Here is a 20,738-nt window from a genome sequence, read left to right as displayed (position 1 = left end):
ATATTAATATCTTTTCTGTCTCTATTTCTCTTCTTTCCACCCCCCCCTTTTTGTGCTTAGCTTTTTTTCTCTTAATTTTTGAAAAAACTATATAAATTCTTTTTTTTTATTTTTATTGGAGTATAGTTGATTTATGATATTGTATTAGTTTCTGCTGTACAGCAAAGTGAATCAGTTATACATATACATATATCCACTCTTTTTTAGATTCTTCTCCCCTATAGATCATTACAGAGTATTGAGTAGAGTTCCCTGTGCTATACAGTAGGTCCTTATTAGTTATCTTAAATAAACTATATAAATTCTTAAAACCAAAGTTATCACATTGACTTGTAGAATTTATAATGTATGTAGATGTATCATAGACACACACACACACACACACACACACGATAGTTATGCTGGATAGGAGAGGATGAATATGATCCTGTGTGTTGTGGTCCTGTATGATGTTCTCTATTTTTCATGAAGTAGTAAATTATTATCTGTAATTCGACTGTGAAAAGTTGAGTATACATTATAATCCTAGGGTAGCCACTATTTTTAAAATATGGAAATCAACAGCTAAAAAACCAACAGAAAAATTAAAATAGAAATCTAAAAAATATTCAAATAATTACCCCTCCCCCCTCCCCAGGTAAGAAAGGTGGAACAAAGGAACAAGCCAGAGGATTCAAACAGAAACAAAAAATAAGATGATAGACCAAGCTAAACATGTCAATAATTACATTAAATGTTAATACACTAAATGCTCATTAAAAGGCAGGGATTGTCAGAATGGATAAAGTAAGACCCAACTATATACTGTCTACAAAGGATGTGCTTCAGGTATAAAAGCATAGATGGGTTGGAAGCAAATGATGGAAGGAAAAGGAAGTACCATGCAAACAGTAAGCATAAGTAGGTTAAAATGGCTATGTTAACATCAGCCATTACAAATTTCAAAACAAAACCTAAGATGAAGGGGGTATTTCAAAATGATCAAAAAGCCAGTTCAACAAAGAAGACATAATAATTGTAAATGTATAATACATGCACAGTAACAGCTTCAGAATCATTAAGCAAGAAATTGGCAGAATTAAAGCGAGAAATAGACAATCCCACAATTATTTTAAAGATTTTAACAGCCTCCTCTCAGCCATTGGTAGAACAACTAGACAAAAAAGAATCAGCAAAGACATAGGAGATCACTTTGACTTGGTTGATATTCATAGAACATCCCACCCAATGATGGCAGAATTCATCTTTTTGAAGGCACATGGCACATCTACCAAAATAGACCATATTCTGAGCGAGAGAACAAGTCTCAATAATTTTTCTTTTCTCTTTTCTTTTTTTTTAGCTCTTTTTTGGAATATAATTGCTTTATACTTTTGTACAAGCTTTTGAGGTACACCAAAGTGAATCAGGTGTATTTATACATATATCCCCATATCCCCTCCTTCCCGTGACTCCCTCCCACCCTCCCTGTCCTGGCCTTCTAAGGCATCACCCATCATCGCGTTGATCTCCCTTTGTTATACAGCAGTTTCCCACTAGCTATCTGTTTTACAGTTGGTAGTGTATCTATGTCTATGCTACTCTCTCACTTTGTCCCAGCTTCCCCTTCACCCCCTGCCCCCCGCAACTCCATGTCCTCCAGTCCATTCTCTGCGTCTGCATCCTTATTCTTGCCCTGTCACTGGGTTCATCACTACCACTTTTTTTTTTTTTTTTTAGATTCCATATATATGAGTTAGCATACAGTATTTGTTTTTCTCTTTCTGGCTTACTTCACTCTGTATGACAGACTCTAGGTCTATCCACCTCATGACATATAGCTCCATTTCATTCCTTTTTATATCTGAGTAATATTCCATTGTATATATATGCCACATCTTCTTTATCCATTCATCTGTTGATGGGCATTTAGGTTGCTTCCATGTCCTGGCTATTGTAAATAGTGCTGCAGTAAACATTACAGTACATGTTTCTTTTTGGATTATGGTTTTCTCTGGGTATATGCCCAGTAGTGGGATTACTGGGTCATATGGTAGTTCCATTTTTAGTTTTTTAAGGAACCTCCAAATTGTTTTCCATAGTGGCTGTACCAACTTACATTCCCACCAACAGTGCAGGAGAGTTCCCTTTTCTCCACACCCTCTCCAACATTTATTGTTTCTAGAGTTTTTGATGATGGCCATTCTGACCGGTGTGAGGTGATACCTCATTGTGGCTTTGACTTGCATTTCTCTAATGATTAGTGATGTTGAGCATCTTTTCATGTGTTTGTTGGCCACCTGTATGTCTTCTTTGGAGAAATGTCTATTTTAGGTCTTCTGCCCACTTGTGAATTGGGTTATTTGCTCTTTTGGTACTAAGCTGCATGAGCTGCTTGTATATTGGAGATTAATCCTTTGTCTGTTGCTTCATTGGCAAGTATTTTCTCCCATTCTGAGGGTTGTCTTCTTGTCTTGTTTATGGTTTCTTTCGCTGTGCAAAAGCTTTTAAGTTTCATGAGGTCCCATTTGTTTATTTTTGATTTTATTTCCATTATTCTAGGAGGCAAGTCAAAAAGGATCTTGCTTTGATGTATGTCATACAGTGTTCTGCCTATGTTTTCCTCTGGGAGTTTTATAGTGTCTGGCCCTACATTTAGGTCTTTAATCCATTTTAAGTTTATTTTCGTGTATGGTGTTAGGGAGTGTTCTAATTTCATTCTTTTACGTGTTGCTGTCCAGTTTCCCCAGTACCACTTATGGAAGAGTCTGTCTTTTTTTCCATTGTATATTCTTGTCTCCTTTGTCAAAGATAAGGTGCCCATATGTACTTGGGCTTACCTCTGGGTTCTCTATTCTGTTCCGTTGATCTTCCTTTCTGTTTTTGTGCCAGTACCATACTGTCTTGATCACTGTGGCCTTGTAGTATAGTTTGAAGTCCGGAAGCCTAATTCCACCAACTCCATCTTTCCTTCTCAAGATTGCTTTGGCTATTCGGGGTCTTTTGCATTTCTGTACAAATCGTAAGGTTGCTTGTTCTAGTTCTGTGAAAAATGCCATTGGTAATTTGATAGGGATTGCATTGAATTGGTAAATTGTTTTAGGTAGTATAGTCATTTTCACAAGGTTGATTCTGCCAGCCCAAGAACATGGTATGTCTCTCCATCTGTTTGTATCGCCTTGATCTCTTTCATCAGTGTCTTATAGTTTTCTGCATACAGGTCTTTTGCCTCCTTCGGCAGGTTTATTCCTAGGTATTTTATTCTTTTTGTTGCAATGGTAAATGAGAGAGTTTCCTTAATTTCTCTTTCTGCTCTTTCATTGTTAATGTATAGGAATGCAAGAGATTTCTGCACATTAATTTTGTATCCTGCTACTTTACTAAATTCATCAATTAGTGCTAGCAGTTTTCTGGTAGAATCTTTAGAGTTTTCTATGTATGATATCATGTCATCTGCAAAGAGGGACAATTTTACTTCTTCTTTTCCAATTTGGATTCCTTTTATTTCATTTTCTTCTCTGATTGCTGTGGCTAACACTTCCAAAACTATGTTGAATAATAATGGTGAGAGTGGGCACCCTTGTCTTGTTCCTGATCTTAGAGGGAATTTTTTCAGTTTTTCCCCATTTAGAATGATGTTGGCTTTTGGTTTCTCATATATGGCTTTTATTATGTTGAGGTAATTTCTCAATAATTTTTTTAAAGCGTTAAAATCATCAAAGTAAATTAGATAATTAAAAATCAATACATGGGCTTCCTAGGTGGTGCAGTGGTTAAGAATCTGCCTGCCAATGCAGGGGACACAGGTTCGATCCCTGCTCCAGGAAGATCCCACATGCCACGGAGCAACTAAGCCTGTGTGCCAAAAAAACAAAAAAATCAATACAGTGCTAAAAAACGCAAAATTATAACCTAAAACAGATCAGTGGCTGCCTTGAGCCAAGGCGGATAGAGCAGGGAATCAAGTGCAAAGGGGCAGGAGGGGCTTCTCATCTATACCTTGATGGTGGTGATGGTTATTACATGATTATATACAAACAGCAAAATTCATCAAATCGAACACTAAAATTAGTGACTTTTAATTGTATGGTGTTAATCTCAGGCAGAAAAGAAGGAAATGATCAGTATGGTCATTTTCACCTAATACATGTCAGAGTTCAATTCAAAAATATAGTTGGAGACCAGAAGAACATTGCCAAAAGGAAAAAGGAAAAAAGTACTTTTTTGAAGCTCCCATTGTGCAGGCTACCATATGTTTTCACCACTTGAGCAAAGAGCTAACTTATGGTTAGATCATTTAAAGAGTTTAGATTTGAAGTTCAGAGGACTCAAGAGCATTCTTTCTCCATGTCCCTTCTCACAAAGCCCAGAACCAGTCCTTGTAACAACAAAAGGTACATAATGCCCACCTTCAAAAACCAAGCTTCTTTAGGTGGAACAAAAAAAAATTTTTTTTCCATCTAAGCATATTATCTGTGAAAGAATTCTCAGGACTGGCAGCAGTGGTGTGAGTGTGGCATCCATAACCTGTCTGTGACACTCCCGGGGAGAATTCTAGGAGTAACTGATACCAAATTCATGCAGTACCTCCGAAGGTTTTTTGAAAGCAGAATGGACAACTCACTTCTTCCCAGGTGTCTTCAGGATATGAACATTCTGCACTTTATATTGTTAGTACATTTTTTTATAACTCTTCATATAGAAAGTAAACCAGGAGCTTCCCTTGTGACACAGTGGTTGAGAATCCTCCTGCCAGTGCAGGGGACACGGGTTCAAACCCTGGTCCAGGAAGATCCCACATGCCATGGATCTTCCTGCACCACAGGAAGCCCATGCGCCACAACTACTGAGCCTGCACTCTAGAGCCCATGAGCCACAACTGCTGAGCCCATGTGCTGCAACTGCTGAAGCCTGCGCACCTCAAGCCCATGCTCTGCAACAAGAGAAGCCACTGCACTCAGAAGCCCACCCACAGCAACGAAGAGTAGCCCCCGCTTGCCACAACTAGAGAAAGCCCACACACAGCAGCAAAGACCCAACACAGCCAAAACAAAAAAAAAAAGACCCCCAAGGACAAAATGAAATCCTGAATCCAAAAAAAAAAAAAAAAAAGTAAACTGACTCCAGAAAAATCATTTTACGTGGCCTATAGTCTCAAAATCTAGACAGCACAGCACTTGCTATTACATTGGAGTTGTGAATTACTTGAACAGTTACAATAGTATGTGTTAGCAAAACATATTTCAGTGGTTTACTTCTGGCATAATCTCTGTCGCATGGAGGGTAAACGAAAAGTAGGAAATAATTTATAGTGTCATCTAGAAGCAGGAAGGCATGGCAGTTTTTCTTAATGTGTCTCCCAGACTCCAAAACATCATAATGCTTTTCGTATGGTTGCAGCTCTGTTCATATTTATATTTATACATACACACTTACTGTGTGTGTGTATTCCCCCGTCCAAATGTAGGCACACTTCCACAGACAGAAAGATTATTCCCCCAAATGAAAATATTTACTTACTTTGAGTAGTAAGATTAAGGGTGGGTTGGTGGATTTGGTTGTTCGCTTGCTTTGCTTTCTCAAAATTCCCTTTAACGTTGTTCTGCTGCTACAGTAACAGGGTGTCCTGCTAACACATTTCTGACGTTGCTCTATCTCAGTGGAGGATAAACATTACCACAGCCTCTACAGGAAAATATGTGTTAGCAAGCTTTTAAGTGTATAGGGTTTAAACTCTTCCCGTGTTATATCAGATCCTTACTGTAAACTAGCCAAAGTGTTTCCCAGCACAAAATAATCATTATGTCTTCCACTGGAAAGAGCACTTCATAAAACTTTTTTTGTTTTCTAGAAAACAGGGCAGACATTCTTTTGATCCCTCTGCTTCTCTACCTCAAAACTTAAACTGCTATTCCTTGTTTCCAAGACTCACAGCAATAAATGTTTTGACTTCTCAGTGTTGGAAAAATTGGGACATTTTCTAGCATTTCCCACTACCCCCATCATCAAAATGTGGATGAAATTTCGCATGTGTAGGTTAGCTCTTCATGCCCGTCGCCAGCTTCCCGACTAAGGGTCCAGAACTGTGTGTCGTCCTCTTGGTCCTGTCACTGCCTCCCTGTTCATTCTTCACTGAATCTCTCAGTACCTGCATTTCCTCAGCTGTGTGTCGGTTCTGTTTTTCTCGCTTTAATTAAACAATTCTGGTGACTCTGATCCTCGGAGGGAAGTCTGAAGAGAGGTGTGAGGAGTCATGGGCGCTGAGGAGTGGACCCAGCAGGACCTCCCTCCTCAGGAGCCACACACGCAGCTCTCAGACGGGAAAGTGTTGTGATTCATGTTGACAGAAAAGAACCTGGAAGGAAGGGAAAGCATACAGAAAGGGAATTTCCCTGGCTCTTCCTCAGAATAAGGACCTCAGATTCCTTCATACCCTAAGATCCCGGGTCCTCATCCATGGTCCGCCTGGAAAGGTCATGCTGTCCACCCGCCTCCAGCAAGGAGGCAGCATTGAAGGATGGTCCCTGACCTCCTGGACTCTGAGCTGATGCTCATCTGGAGGGAACCCTTCCCTGCCTGCCTCCCCCAGGCTCGTCGACGGCCCTTCTTATCAGGACTCGTGAGTCTAGTCACGTCAGGCCTTTTCACAGCAGCTTCGACGTTATCACTCTCCTTCCGCTCTCCTCTCCCTGACTCCCACCCCATACAGCTTCTGAACTTGAGACTGTCTGGAAGCAGCCATGCTCAGAAGAAAACAGAAAAATGTTTTAGTTCCCTTGGAACTTACTGTATAAGAAACTCCTGTGCTTTTCAGAATATTTATAAGAAACAGTTCTTGAGATTAATTAAAGGCTTCAGATGTGCTTTTGACCATTAAACGCAGTAGTCATTTGTAGCTCTGTCCACAAAGCACTGACAATTATCCTTTAAATAACTCAATTTTCATGTTATGAACCAGACAAATTCTCCTACCACAGGTAATGAGCTCTATTTTTAAATTAAACCTTTCAGTTGTGCTTATTTTCTGAATTTGGAAGTACCATGCACAGTTATTATATATGTAGGTAGTTAAAATTTGAAGTGGTTCATAAACATAATATTCAGAAATTTATTTTTTGCCCTATATTTATCAACTGTCACTTGACTGATTAGAGTCACAACTCAGATGATTTTAAAATAACCTAGGAAACTCCCTTTCCCTTCAGTCTTTCTTTTCTGTTATCAAATGATTTGACCCAAATAAAGCAAACTTTACTGACTCCCTACAAGTGAAGGCACAGACTTCTCTCCCTAGTCGGGGCCTGGAGACAGCCCAACTCAATGTCACCAAGAATCTAACATTGAAGTCCAAGAAAGAATGCATCTTGTGGTCCTAAAACCATGAAGAAAAGAAAAAAATGGATTGAATGCTTAAGGAGGCTAAAGGGCTTGTTGGCTTTCTCTCTGTCCTTGTTTTATGCCGTTATTCTTGGTGGATGAAATTAACGTTCTCCGTCTGTCTCTGTAAACCTCGAGCATTTCCTCATTGCTGCTGTGACGTGCGTTTGCGAGGGTGAGGCTAATCAGGTCCAGGTTCCTTACCGCCAGTCCAAGCCTGCAAGCCTCTTGCAAGCTCACTAGTTTCAGATTTTGTTTTCTTTATTTTTTATAATTAAGGGCCTGAAGCCATTATTTAAAACTTTTTCCCTTCTCCCGCCTTCAAGTGTTCATTTGACTATTTTATGTAGGGTAATTGTGTGTGTTTTCTAAACAAGCCCAAATTAGAGATTTTAAATCTGTCATGTTAACCTTTGATGAAAATTTACTTGAAGTCAGCAAGCATATTTTTAAGTATATGCTTTGACCAATTCTGAATTAATGTGAAATATGTTCTATAAGATTTTTTTTTTACATTTTAAGCATAAATACAGAATCTATGTTATGTTTATGAGAATTACCTTTTCGTTTACTTAAACATATGGATATTTCATTTCAAGCTTAAAATGTACATGATCTTGTGATTAATTATGCTATTTACATTTCTGGTAAACTTGTTTCAGTACTTTGAGGCACTTTTTATGTAACTCCCCTCAGACTGACTTTATGCATTTCACTCTTATTTATCTGAGTATTTGTTGGGTTTAGACATTACATTTTTCCAGCTCTAAATCTAAACTGATGCTGAGGGTATTTTGGGTTTGGTTGGTCAAGGGGGAATCAATTTAAACGATGAAGACCATTGAACCTGCTGTTCTAAAATAACTTCAGTAAGCATACATTTGCAGCGGTGCAGGTTAAAGCCCAGTGTAATGGAGAGGATCTCTAATGGCAGTGACATTTTTTAAAGGGATACCACATGTTTGTGAAGCCCTCTTACTCGCGCTTCAGTGAGCTGTGAATGGAGTCTGGCAGCCGCCCTGTTTGCACGGGGCTGGCTGGCTCAGCAGTGATAAGCAACAGACAGGCTGGCTCCTTCAGGGAGTCTTGCAGTAAAGTCTGAGCTCCCAACCCTTCTGAAACTTACTGGCCAACCTTCCCCTCTGGACCATTCATTTATCAGGAAATGAATTTGGTTACAAGGTTTCTCACATTGCCAAACCTCACTGACGAAATATGGTTTCTTCCAAAGTTCATGAGGAGCCTTAACTCTTTATTGTTGTCCAGCATTTCGTGTCTTGATCTTTGGGAACCCCCGGCAATACTAGGGTTTGAGGAACTCCACTAGGAAGGGGCTGGAGTTGGGAGCAGGCTGTGGAGTGGGTCTGGGGGCTGCTTCCATAGGTACAAAAGATGACCCTTTGGGATGGGATTTTCTTTTTCAATGTTGATACCTTCATCTTTCAAACTGAAGTGTCAGTTTCATAGAACTGATTTTTTCCATTAAAAAAAAATGAAAGCCTTTAAGCATGACACGAACCACCTTATTGGCATCATAACCTTGTAACTTAGACTAGAGATCGTTGTTTAAGTTTTGTGAAACTAGAAGGAACAAAAAATAAAAAGGAGCATATAGTTGTATGGCATAGAGAACGTTTGGGTAAGTGAAGGTTAAATTATTACAAAGTACATAATCTAGTTCATATGTTTAAGGAGCGGAACTAGGCTAAATTATCTAAAATATTCTGACGTACTGAATCATTTCATTTTGTAAAACAAAATCTGACTAGCAGGGCATTCAGCTGTAGGCTGGTCTGTTCAGTGCAGCCTACAGCCTCGACCTCCTGTGTTTGGAATTAGGCCCAGAGGTAGTACACAACGGGCATGTGGCTGTTATTACGGCTGTGGAAGTGGCTGCTGGCTAATTGATAGCAGTAGCAGCTAGAAACAGCCTTATTTAATTTTCAGTAGTCCCTATGACAAGATGCTATACATGAGAACCTTTGTAGTCTTACCATTATTGTCTTTTCTCTGACATTAAATATCTGATATTTAATGTATGCACTTGATAATATTTAGGAGTGAATTCCTTAGACTCTTCCCCCCTCTCTTTGGAGATACTTTTCTTTCAACTTTTAGCCCTGATTATTTTAGGCCTCCAAGTTAGTAAAGACTTACTGTCAGGGAACACTAGTTCCCTTGACTGGCATGGCTCCTGTTTTGCTGAAAATATACTTAAAGTCACAGAGCCAACCCTTAGCCTGGGCAGGTTGATGACTTTGCTCATAATCTGAACCCCAAAGAGTAAATGAATGAATCACTCTCTCTATTCATCACTCAGAGATAAGCTTTTGTAAATTTGAATTGCACATAGAGCATTGTGTCTATAGTTTCCATTGTATCCCAGAGTGTTACACAGACTGAAGTGGGTGGTTACTTGTAGTCAAGAGGGATCTTATTTTTCTTGATTCAGTTTCAATACGTTTATAGCAAAAGACCATATTTGGGGCATTGAAAGCACAGTGTTTCTTTAAAAATGTGCATTAGAGGAATTTCACAGGGAAAATATTCAAATAGTTTGTGTAGTTCTTTTTCTTGTTCCTGACAACCTCTGCCATTAAATAAATATCAGTCTTATCAAATTTGTGCATTCAGCCTTCTTCCTGTTGATACAGAGATGAGAAATAATAGCAGGCAGGTGCTATAAAAGATTTGCCTTCCTCTCACACCATCTGTATCTCCGCCCTAAGCTGCAGGATCTGAAAATGAAAGATCAGGGAGTATTGTGGTCCTTTATACACATTCTCCTTATTCTCTCATAGATCTTTTCGTTGTCAATGGTGAGCCAATATTGAGAGTTTTTCGGATCAGGATACAGTAGGCTACAAGGAACAGTGTGGGCTCTTGATCACTATATTAATTTATGTTGTTCCCACAAATCCTTAGACCTCCGAGTCCTTGAATAAATATCTCCAACATCCAGTGGCTAACATTCCTCTTCTTACAAAGCTACTATTTGCAATTGGGATTTTTCTCTCCTTTCATTTATTTGTTCAACTAGCAGTGATTGAGCAACTGTGGCCTGCATAGCACTCTGCTAGAGATTGTCCCTGAAAGAGTCTTCCTGTATAGGTAGGCACAGTTTCTAAAGTAGCAGTCTGAGAAACAGCTGTTCGACTCTTCCTTTTCAAATGACGAATCTTTAATTGGGGGTTGCTAATGGCAAAGAAAAGAGACAGCTCAAATCCTGAAGGATACCTTGATTTCCTTGACTGGAAGTGAGAAATGGCTATGGACAGAATCCGGATCCCACCCCAGTGCCCTGAAGCATATAAATGGAGAGGCAGAATACTATAGGGCTTAAGAGTGAATCATGTCTCCACAGTGACGTGGTCTTGGGCAAGTTACTTTAACCCTCACTGTGCATCAGTTTCTCACCTCAAGGGTAGTCTGTCTCATAGCCTTGCTTACCTCCTGAGGTGGCTGGGCAAATTTAAAAGAGACAATGAATGCAAAGTTCCTAGCACAAAGAAAGCTCTCAGTAATTGTTAGCCAATGTCATTTTCCTATTTATTTATCAACCTCGCTTTTCTAGAACAAAACCAAGAACTAAAGCTATAAGTTCTAAACAATCAAATTCCGTGCACTTTGTTACTAGGAGAGAGTTACGAGCCCTTTGCTCACAGCCTAACACACGATCTTAACAAGCTTGGCCATCTGGTTCTCGAGTCTATAATGGATTAGAAGCCACAACTTAAAAGAACTTCCATGAGTTAGCATGTTAACAGTAGTGAAAATCAAGGGCTACTTGTCCTGGTATAGCAAGAGAAGGAACAGAAAAATAACACATGTGAATCTTACTTTTCATTACCTTATGTGAACTTTTACATACTATTCATCAGGAGAAGTTGCAAGTCCATAGAGGTCATGACCCTGAGGAAAAGGTAGAGCAGTTACAGGATATCAAGTTGAGATCATCTCTGTCTTTGAGAAACGTAAGTCCTCATCTTTCAGAACGTATCACTGACTAAGCCCAAAGAAGGCTCAAATCGCTAATCTGAACTCTCAAAACAGATATGTTCCTGAGTGATTTTATTTAACTGGCTAGTTGGTCTGATATTTTAGATTGGAAGGAATCACAGCCAGATCCTCTTAAATAGTAACTTTAAAATTCTTTTAAGTACGTAAGTGACTTGATTTGTAATAAGTTACAGGTTAGACACCATTTTTCATGATCACATCAGTAGCTCTGCCAGGACTAAGTTATCTCATTTAACTCACACATCACTCTGTCTAGAAAGTTCCATGTTGTAAAGTGAAGCTGAGCCAGATTATCTAACTCCGAAGCTCTGTTCTTTCCATGACCAACTTATTGTACTACTACTTTTGTTTTGCCCATGTTTCCTCTGCATACGTGCTATTTATTCTCCATATAAAAACACTAAAAACTTGGTATTACAGATTTTTCCCTGATTCCAATACCTTTAAAAGACACTTTAGGGACTTCTCTGGTGGTCCAGCGGTTAAGACTCTGAGCAGGGGGTGCAGCTTGATACCTGGTTGGGGAACTCAGGTCCTGCATGCTGCACGGCATGGCTGGGGAAAAAAAAAAAAAAAGACGCTGTAGTGGAGGTATTTATGAAAAGACCTATCAACCCATGCAGCTGTATTCACGTTTACTGTTAGAGTTGGCCCTGACTCTGTCTCACAAGTGTACCACTTTCCAGTCGAATAAAAAAGACGGTTTGGAATGCAATCACTCCCAGAGAAGAAATAGTAGAAGGTACTTCCTTGTTTTAAATTTCCACTCTTATCCTCGGCCTATGAGAGCTGCACGTGATATTTAAGTTGTAACAAAAGCAGCCAAGTGCCAGGGTTCATTTCTCTGGTTGTTTTGATTTGTCTTATACTTCTCACTTCCAGCAGCCCACGCTAATAAAAACTGTGCTCAAATGATTTAAAAAACAATATTCTCTGGAGTTCCTTCATTTCTCAGGAACAGCATCAGACTGTGCCCTTTCTCTGTTGTAAGCCTTAGGGTTTGTGAGAAAGATACAGAGGAGCCTGGCGTGAGTTTTTTTCATTCTTAAGGAAGTGGACCAAAAACTATGCTGTCTCTCAGCATTAGTCCTTAGAATGGAGAGATGAGAGATAATTTAGAAACGCTGTTTCAACTCCCTTATTTTATGAATAGAGAAAATGAGGAGAATTGACTCATGGCCCAAGGTCACAAGACTGCAGGGGCAGATGCAGGCCCACAGCCAGGTTTCCTGATGCACTTGTACTACGTGACACTTCTCTGCATTCAAGGGGTGCTGGAATTCCTAACATCAGGCTAAGTCATCCATCAAAGCAGCCTCAAAATTTTTGAAAGTCCAGCTATTACAGTACTAGTAATTGGCTCTTTGCTATTCTTTGTATAGAAAGATGACACCATGTGTTTGTGCTTCCTGTTGATGGTGTGTTTGTGTTAATTCAAGTACTCTTTCCCTGACCTGTCTTCTTTATGACCAACAGAATATCTTTACTAGAGGACCACTTTTGGAGTACTGCATGGCCTGTGACAGTAACATCACAGATCTATCTAAGCCTTAAGGGACTGCATTCTCAGGCTAGGCTCTGTGTTCTAGTACCATAAGTATTTTTAGAACTGCATTTTTCAGTTGTATTTGAATTCACGTTTGTGACTAAATGTAATGTTTTTAACTGGCAGACTTTAATTTTTTTTACTATGTTATACGTGTTATTTAGCTGCAAGTTTAGTCTTTAACTGGCCATTTAAGAGACAGATTCTGCCCCTGTGCACCTGAATGTGGTATGGGTCATTGTTTCAGGAAAGCACTCATCCTTCCCAACCATGGCCTTTGCTCACTTCAGTCCTGTGTTTCCCTCAAGGCCCAGCCAAGATCAGACCTCCTCCCCAGGATTTTCACACGTCACCCTACCCCTTCCTCTACTTCTGTAGCACTCATTGCCTGCACCCAGTATTTGCTGTTTAGTGCATGCCCTCTGTTAAGATTTGCCCTTTTATCTCTCTGCCCTTTTTCCAACTCGATTGTAACACCTAACATCCGGGACCTATCATCTGCCTTTTATTTCCCCAGCACTCAGCCTGTGGCTCTGCACGTATGCAGTCACCATGTGTGTCTTCATTGCAGTGTGATGGGAAGGTATGAGTCCATCCCAGGAGGCCATATTGGCCAAGATGCAAGTGTGGTGGCCGTTGAGTTTCCACTGAGTGTTTGATAGAGGAGCAGGAGCAGGAATAAGAAAAGCAATAGACAAGGGTGATGTGGTTATTGAAGACCTTCAGTAGAAATTTGGCCTGTGTACTAAAACTGAACAAATGTACACTCTGTTTCACTCCTAAGTTACACTTAACGTGAATGCGTGCCCTCACGTGCCAGGAGACACACATGAGAGTGGCCATAACATCGTTCATAATAGTCAAACCCTGGACGCAACCCAGTGTCCATCAGCGGTAGAATTAATTTAAAAATTGTGTATTTAAACAATAGAATACTGGATGGCAGTATTAATGTGTGAAGCACAGCAAGCCCACTGTGTATGAACCTCACAAGTATAATGCTGAATGAGAGACTCCAGATACAAAAAGGCATCTACTGTATAATTTCATTAATATGAAGTTCAAGGAAAGGCAGAACTCAACGATAGTGATAAGGAATGCAGGTATAGGTGGTAAAAGTATAAGAAAGAGCAAGGAAGGGGACTTCCTAGGTGGCGCAGTGGTTAAGAATCTGCCTGCCAATGGAGGGGACACGGGTTCAAGCCCTGCTCTGGGAAGATTCCACATACCACAGAGCAACTAAGCCTGTGCGCCACAGCGGTTGAGCCTGTGCTCTAGAGCCCGTGAGTGACACCTGTTGAGCCTGTGTGCCGCAACTATTGAAGTCTGCACGGCTAGAGTCCGTGCTCCACAGCAAGAGAAGCCATGGCAATGAGGAGCCCGCGCACCACAATGAAGAGTAGCCCCCACTCGCAGCAACTAGAGAAAGCCCGTGTGCAGCAACAAAGACCCAACACAGCCAATAAATAAAATAAATAAATAAATTTATATTTTTAAAAAATTGGTTAACATGGTAAATTTTATGTTGTTTACCACAAAAAAAAAAAAAAAAGGAAGGGAGAGCAAGAGGAAGATAGCCTTGGCAGTATGAGTTAGAGGAGGTTATGATGATGAATGTGTGGACTTGGGAGTTAATGGAGTTAATGATTTTAAAGCAAATGAGAATAGGAAAATTGATTCTATCCCTGCTTTCTCTAAAACAAAGGCCCAAGTCTTCTGTGGGTATTTTACTGATGTGCTGTGCATAGAACCCCAAGCCAAAGCTTGTGATTGGCCTGTGTGCACTTTCAGACAGTTTGTATTTTTGAGTTATTCTCTCTGATCTAGCAGTGAATTAAACAAGTAACTTTAAGAATACTTTGAACAGTTCAGTACTTTCAGAAATAAGAATGTAACTAATTTAAATCCAACAAGTAAGTTAAAAGTTGAGAAAATAATTTTTTATACCTTAGCAACCCATAGGAATTGGGTCTCTGTGTTTTTAAGAGTCAATACTTGGTTATAACTACAGATTAATACTAGATAGATAATAAGCAACCAAGAGTTGAATTGCAAAACAGCATTTGAAAGTAAAGAGAAAATAAAACTGGTGAATAAAATTGGGATTAGCACGTAACACATTGCCTAATGCTTATCAGGTGGTTAATAAATACTTGAAGGAATCAAAAAGCAAAAAACTTAGTGTGTAGATGATGTTTGGGTCCTGATTCAAATAAGCCAACTGCAAAAAGGCCTTTTTGATATTTGGGGAACTCTACACAAAGATAGGTATTATATAATAGTAATTATTTTTAATTATTTCAACTCTAATATATTACTGTGGTTATATTTGTTTGTTTTAATTACTTATTTAATTATTGGCTGCCTTGGGTCTTTGTTGCTGTGCGTGGGCTTTCTGTACTTGTGGTGAGTGGGGGCTACTCATCGCAGTGGCTTCTCTTGTTGTGGCGCACGGGCTCTAGGTGCGCGCGGGCTTCAGTAGTTGCAGCGTGTGGGCTCAGTAGTTGTGGCTCATGGGCGTAGAGCGCAGGCTCAATAGTTGTGGTGCACAGACTTAGTTGTTCCACGGCATGTGGGCTCTTCCCAGACCAAGGCTCGAACCTGTGTCCCCTGCATTGGCAGGCGGATTCTTAACCACTGCGCCACCAGGGAAGTCCCTGTGGTTATATTTTTTAAATATGGTGGAAAAGAATTTGGGCAAACTGTTGATAATTTTGAAGCTAGCCAATAGGTACATTGGGTTCATTATACTGCTCTCTCTAGTTTTGTGTATGTGTGAATTTTCCATAATGAAAGGTTTTTGTTTTTTTGTTTTTTTTTAAGTAGAGAAAGTACAGTTTTGAGCATGGGAAAAATTAAAACTAAATTTATTTTAATTGCAGATTTAGCAGTCTGAAAATATTTAGAACATGGTGTCCCAGAAGATTTATTAATAGAAATTAATACACTCTTGCTGGAGATCTCAAATACATGTTAGCCTCTCTATATATTAGTGCAAAGCCTAAAAATCCCTTTGCATCAATCAGTCTACTATAGTTTTTTAATTATTTTTAACTTTCAAGTAGGACTTAATCAAATAGATCATAGCTGAAAATTCAGAGTGAATGTAAAATTTCTTACTGTTAATTTCTTTAGGGAATGTGAAATCATAGAGCTTGTTATGGAGGACTTCACAAAAACTAATCTATTTTCAGAATTAGGTTTTTGATATAAATTTTTGCATGTTTATTTTCAAAGACATTTTCTTTTATAAGTGATAAATGGCTTTCGGGAGAATAGTTTAAAAGAGTGGTTTAAAATAATTGAAATCTTAGAAGTTAATTGTTATTGACCAGTGACTAGGTTTGTTAAAACAGGGAATTTGTATTTTGAAATCAGAAAATTTATATTTCCAAGCTGGAATCTGCCTTAAAAGTCTGCTTTTCTAGTGCTCGCTTCGGCAGCACATATACTAAAATTGGAACGATACAGAGAAGATTAGCATGGACCCTGCGCAAGGATGACACGCAAATTTGTGAAGCGTTCCATATTTTTAGGGAATACAGGGATATGTGTATAAAAACAGATGATTGAACTTGGTGTACCCCCAAAAAAATAATAAATAAATAAATAAAAATTTTTTAAAAAGTCTGCTTTTCTAGGCATTGCAGTTCTGATAAAAATTTTTATAATGTATACACTTTTATGATAAGATTCTATAAAAAGCTCATAAATTATACACTGTCAGTTTATAAGAAGTATAAAACAAAATTTTTTAAAAACCTAGTCCTTTGGGGAGTGGTCAGTTTTACTATCTCCCTTCTGAAGATAAAGTTACTGTTGTTGGTTTTGCATACCTGACCCTATTCATATTTTTGCCCAGTGTCTAAAGTGCTTCCTCCCTGTCAAAACTCACCCTTTTCTCTCAGGATTTAGCAATTATCACCTCCTCAGGAAAGCCTTTCCCCACCACTTCGTTAGCCCAGCCATTAGAGCCCTTCCCACGTAGAATCATTGCTGTGTCACGGCTGTCCCCTAGACAGGAAGCTCTTCTGGGTCAGGGACTGTCCTAAACTACACTCAGCTTCTCAGCTCTGGGATACAGTATCTTTCATTTATGTATTTCTTTAGTTCTGTCTATATATTCATTTACTTACAAACTACACCTTCAATACGGCTTACACCCTAAAACTTCTTATAGTTCAGAGGGAAGTTCTTTAGGCATAGAATAGGAACGTGTTGCTTTTTATCTCTTGAGGATAATTCAGAATCTTACTGTGTTTCTATCACCCTTCTAACTTGACTTCTCTGTGTACAGGCCTGTGTAAGGTGAGAAACCGTGCAGAGTATATAATGATCTTAGTGGGAGGGTTCCTTGGAAGTATGTTGTGTTTTTTCTTAACTTACTGAATATGTGCTTGTTCTCTCGTTTCTTTGTCCTAAAAATAAGTGTGCTTTCATGAAAGTGTCAATTAGTAGGGGTCTAGCTTGTCACACTAGGGCAAGAGGACATGAGAGAGGAGTAAAAACTCATGATGAAGGATATTCCAGGTGCAGGGAGCTCCTGCTTGGGAATGTTGTTGCCTTTTACCCTTAGATGAAGTCAGGTTACCTTAGTGGCTTTCCAAGTTTATTCTAATCTCCTTCCTATCACTCACTCCATTCCCATCCCTGATTTCCAGAAGTAAAAAGGAAATGCAATGCGGCAGAATCCTGAGAATGAAATTTGCATGCACATTTCTGAAAGGGAGCAAGTTTTCCTAAACTTTTTATAGAGGATGAACCCCTCACTGGAATCAGTTTTTCTACGCTGGAACCCGTAACCTTAGTGTGCCCTAAGGACTCCTGTTTTCTTTCCAAATATATCAAGGGCAGTTGGAGGAGAACACATGGCAAGCAACGTGACCATCCACGTGTGTTCCAAGCGTGGGAAACAGGGTCCTGTGAAGCACCTTGCGTCCAATCCAGTTTAACTCTCGTCCCTGGAACCTTCAGGGCTTGCTGTTTTTCCCCAGACATGTGGGAGATAGTTTCCTGACTCAGGCTTCCGGCAGGAGGACTGTCTCATCAGTCACTGTGCATCTGCAGGCCTTGGCGATGTTAGAGTCAAGGCCTGGGGACTGATCAGGACATTTGTCAGCAGTCCTGAACATGAGCTATATAGATATGGGTGCATTTCCTGGACTGGAATCAGAAAGTTAGTCATTGATGGCCAGTCTCTCCTTGTTCCTAAGCCATCATTATTGCTCTCAATATTCACAGGCTGATGATCAACGGTTGACATGGACAACGTTAAGGAAAACATCTCCCTTCAGAAATAGGTACTGGGACTTCCCTCCAGGCTCTGTTTCCCTTTTCTAACTTTCGAAGATAGAGGCTGGAGAATCTGAATGTTGATAAACCCTTCCAGACAGCGTGCTTTAATCTGTGAGGATGCTGGGGTGGGGGCTGGTAGCGGCAGCTGCTGCTGACCTAAATCTAAAGGCTTTGTAGAGTCAGCTGCGTGGAGACCCTTGCCCAGAGGCAAACAGGCTGGAAGAAACCATATCACAAAGATAAAGACTCATTAGGATGGAGCCAGACGGAGGATAGAACCGGATTTTATTTGTCTGCTCCTTTGTTTCTAGTGAAAAACAAAAGTAACAAAGGTCACTGGACTCAACATATGATCATCAACAGAGGAGACTCTTGGATTTATTTCTGGATCTGTCGCTTCCGAGCCTTCACCTCCCTTTCCGGGAAGGGGCAGCATGAGGAGCAGCCAAGCCTCCCTCCCCCCCTCACCCGGGTGGCATCACCCCCTCTCCTCTGTTCATCCCTTCCTCTGTTCCCACCGTTATCTTGGGCACTCATCCCATTGACTGGACCCCTGCTCTTGTCGCCCAGCTCCTTCTCTCCTGGGCCTGCTTCACCGCCCCCCTCAATCGGATGGATCACATAGCTTTCCAAGTAATCCTCCACAGCAGCATTCAGGTCCTGGTCTCTGCTCTGCTCACATACATGTAGTGGCTCCTTTTGTATGAAGTCTAGAGTCAGGCTCAGTAGGATCCATAAACCTGCCTTTAAGCTTTGTTTCACGTCACTCCCCGTCTTACTCTCCATTTCCCAAACAACCTGAACACTGGCTGGTCCTTGGGCACCCTTGTGCTTTTCTGCCTCCATTTCTTTTCTTCTGTCACCCCCTCTGCCCTGAATGCCCTTCTTCCTACCTTCACATACCCAGCTTTTACCCAATGTTTACAGACCACTCATTTGCCACCTCCTCCTTGAAGCCTTTCTTGATGCCCCCGTTTAAAGTAATTTCTCCCTTCCCTGGACTCCCAGAAATGATGCTTATTTGTGTAGTTCACATGATACTTATCACTTCTACCTTGTCTTATAGTTATTTTTATAGGTTTTTCATCTCCAGGTGTAGGTTATAAACACCTTGATACAAAGTCTCTTCTTTTTGGTGTCTCCTATGGCAGTAGATTTCATTGGGAAGCCATCAAGGATTTTCTTTAAGCCACAGAGAACCTTGATCAGATTTTTTTTTTCTTTTTCCTTTTTTTTTTTTTTAATCCCAAGGCGTATGGGATCTTAATTCCCTGACCAGGAATCGAACCTGCACCCCCTGCCCTGGAAGCAAGAAGTCCTAACCACTGAACTGCCAGAGAAGTCCCCCATGATCAGAATTCATCATTGTTCATGCAGCCCTCACGTGTGCCCAGGAGCTCCTCAGAGAGGTCAATATATGGGAGGGTTCAAACCTATTTCTTGTTTGGCCAGGCTTCTGAATAAGGGTAGTTGTGAATAAGAAGAAGAATTCCTTCTGCCTGCAGTGCTTTCCCTCCTCTCCCCTCTGCTTCAGGATGACTCAGATCCACTGTTGCATCAGCCTCCCCGGACTGCTCTCATCCTCAGAGCCTGTGTCTCCTAAGCCACCACAGCTCCTGATAGGGCTGGGTACGTTCCTCACTCAGCAGAGCCTGCCTTCAAAACATTTACATCCGGTAGTGAGTGAAAACCATATACAAACCCGTATCCAGTCCAGGCACCTTGCGGGAAATGTATAGACGGATGCCTGTGCCGTGGGCAAGCATGCACCGAGCGCTGGAGGGGGGCCCTTGAAGGACTTTGAGGAGGAGGGGAGGCACTTGAGCCAACTCTGTAGGAAATGATCGTGTGGTGGGAAGGCCATCTTAGCTATAAAGAGCAGTCTCAGAAATGGAGCAGCACAGAGGGGGGAGTTGCCTGGCGTTTGGCAGAGGCTGATGGTTTGTGTAAAGGAGAGGAAGCAGATGAAGCTAGGAGGTCACTTGGATTGTTCGTGCACATCCTAGAATCCATCTAAATCAGGACTGGCAATTAGGACGTTGCTTCTTCTAACAATAGGTTGTATTGAAGGCTTGCTTTTTGGTGACTCTTTTTTTCATTTGCGTTCATCTTAATTCTCCAAGTAATTGTTAAGATTACTTAAGGCCAGAGACCATATGACATATTTTTTGTCAAATACTTTTATAGTACAAAGGATCACTCTGTAACTTTTGGCGGGGGGCCAGGGGCGGGGTGGGGAGGGCCCGCGTCAGGTCTTGGTTGCAGCACGCGGAATCGTTCATTGTGGCGTGTGGGCTTCTCTCTAGTTGTGGCTTGCTGGTTTTCTCTTCTCTAGTTGTGGCACGTGGGCTTAGCTGCCCCACGGCATCTTAGTTCCCCAACCAGGGATTGAACCCACGTCCCCTGCATTGCAGGACAGATTCTTTAGCACTGGACCACCAGGCAAGTCCCTGTAACTTAATTTTGAGTTGTCTTAAAAGTAGAGCAAAAAGTTCTTACCTGTTTGATGATATAAAGGTTA

At 40.6% G+C, this 20,738-nt stretch overlaps 1 protein-coding gene and 1 non-coding gene across 2 annotated transcripts in view; both read left to right on the top strand.

Moving 5' to 3' along the window:
• Positions 1–20,738, top strand: part of DYM (dymeclin) — a 367,767-nt gene that overhangs the window by 326,372 nt on the left and 20,657 nt on the right. The window lies entirely within an intron of this gene.
• On the top strand, positions 16,350–16,456 carry LOC130832182 (U6 spliceosomal RNA). Its single transcript, XR_009048254.1, has one exon. It is a non-coding gene; the product is annotated as a U6 spliceosomal RNA (small nuclear RNA).

This window comes from Hippopotamus amphibius, chromosome 11 (genome assembly GCF_030028045.1).
Source record: "Hippopotamus amphibius kiboko isolate mHipAmp2 chromosome 11, mHipAmp2.hap2, whole genome shotgun sequence".
Lineage (NCBI taxonomy): Eukaryota > Metazoa > Chordata > Mammalia > Artiodactyla > Hippopotamidae > Hippopotamus > Hippopotamus amphibius.
This window is presented reverse-complemented; position numbering and strand designations above follow the sequence as displayed.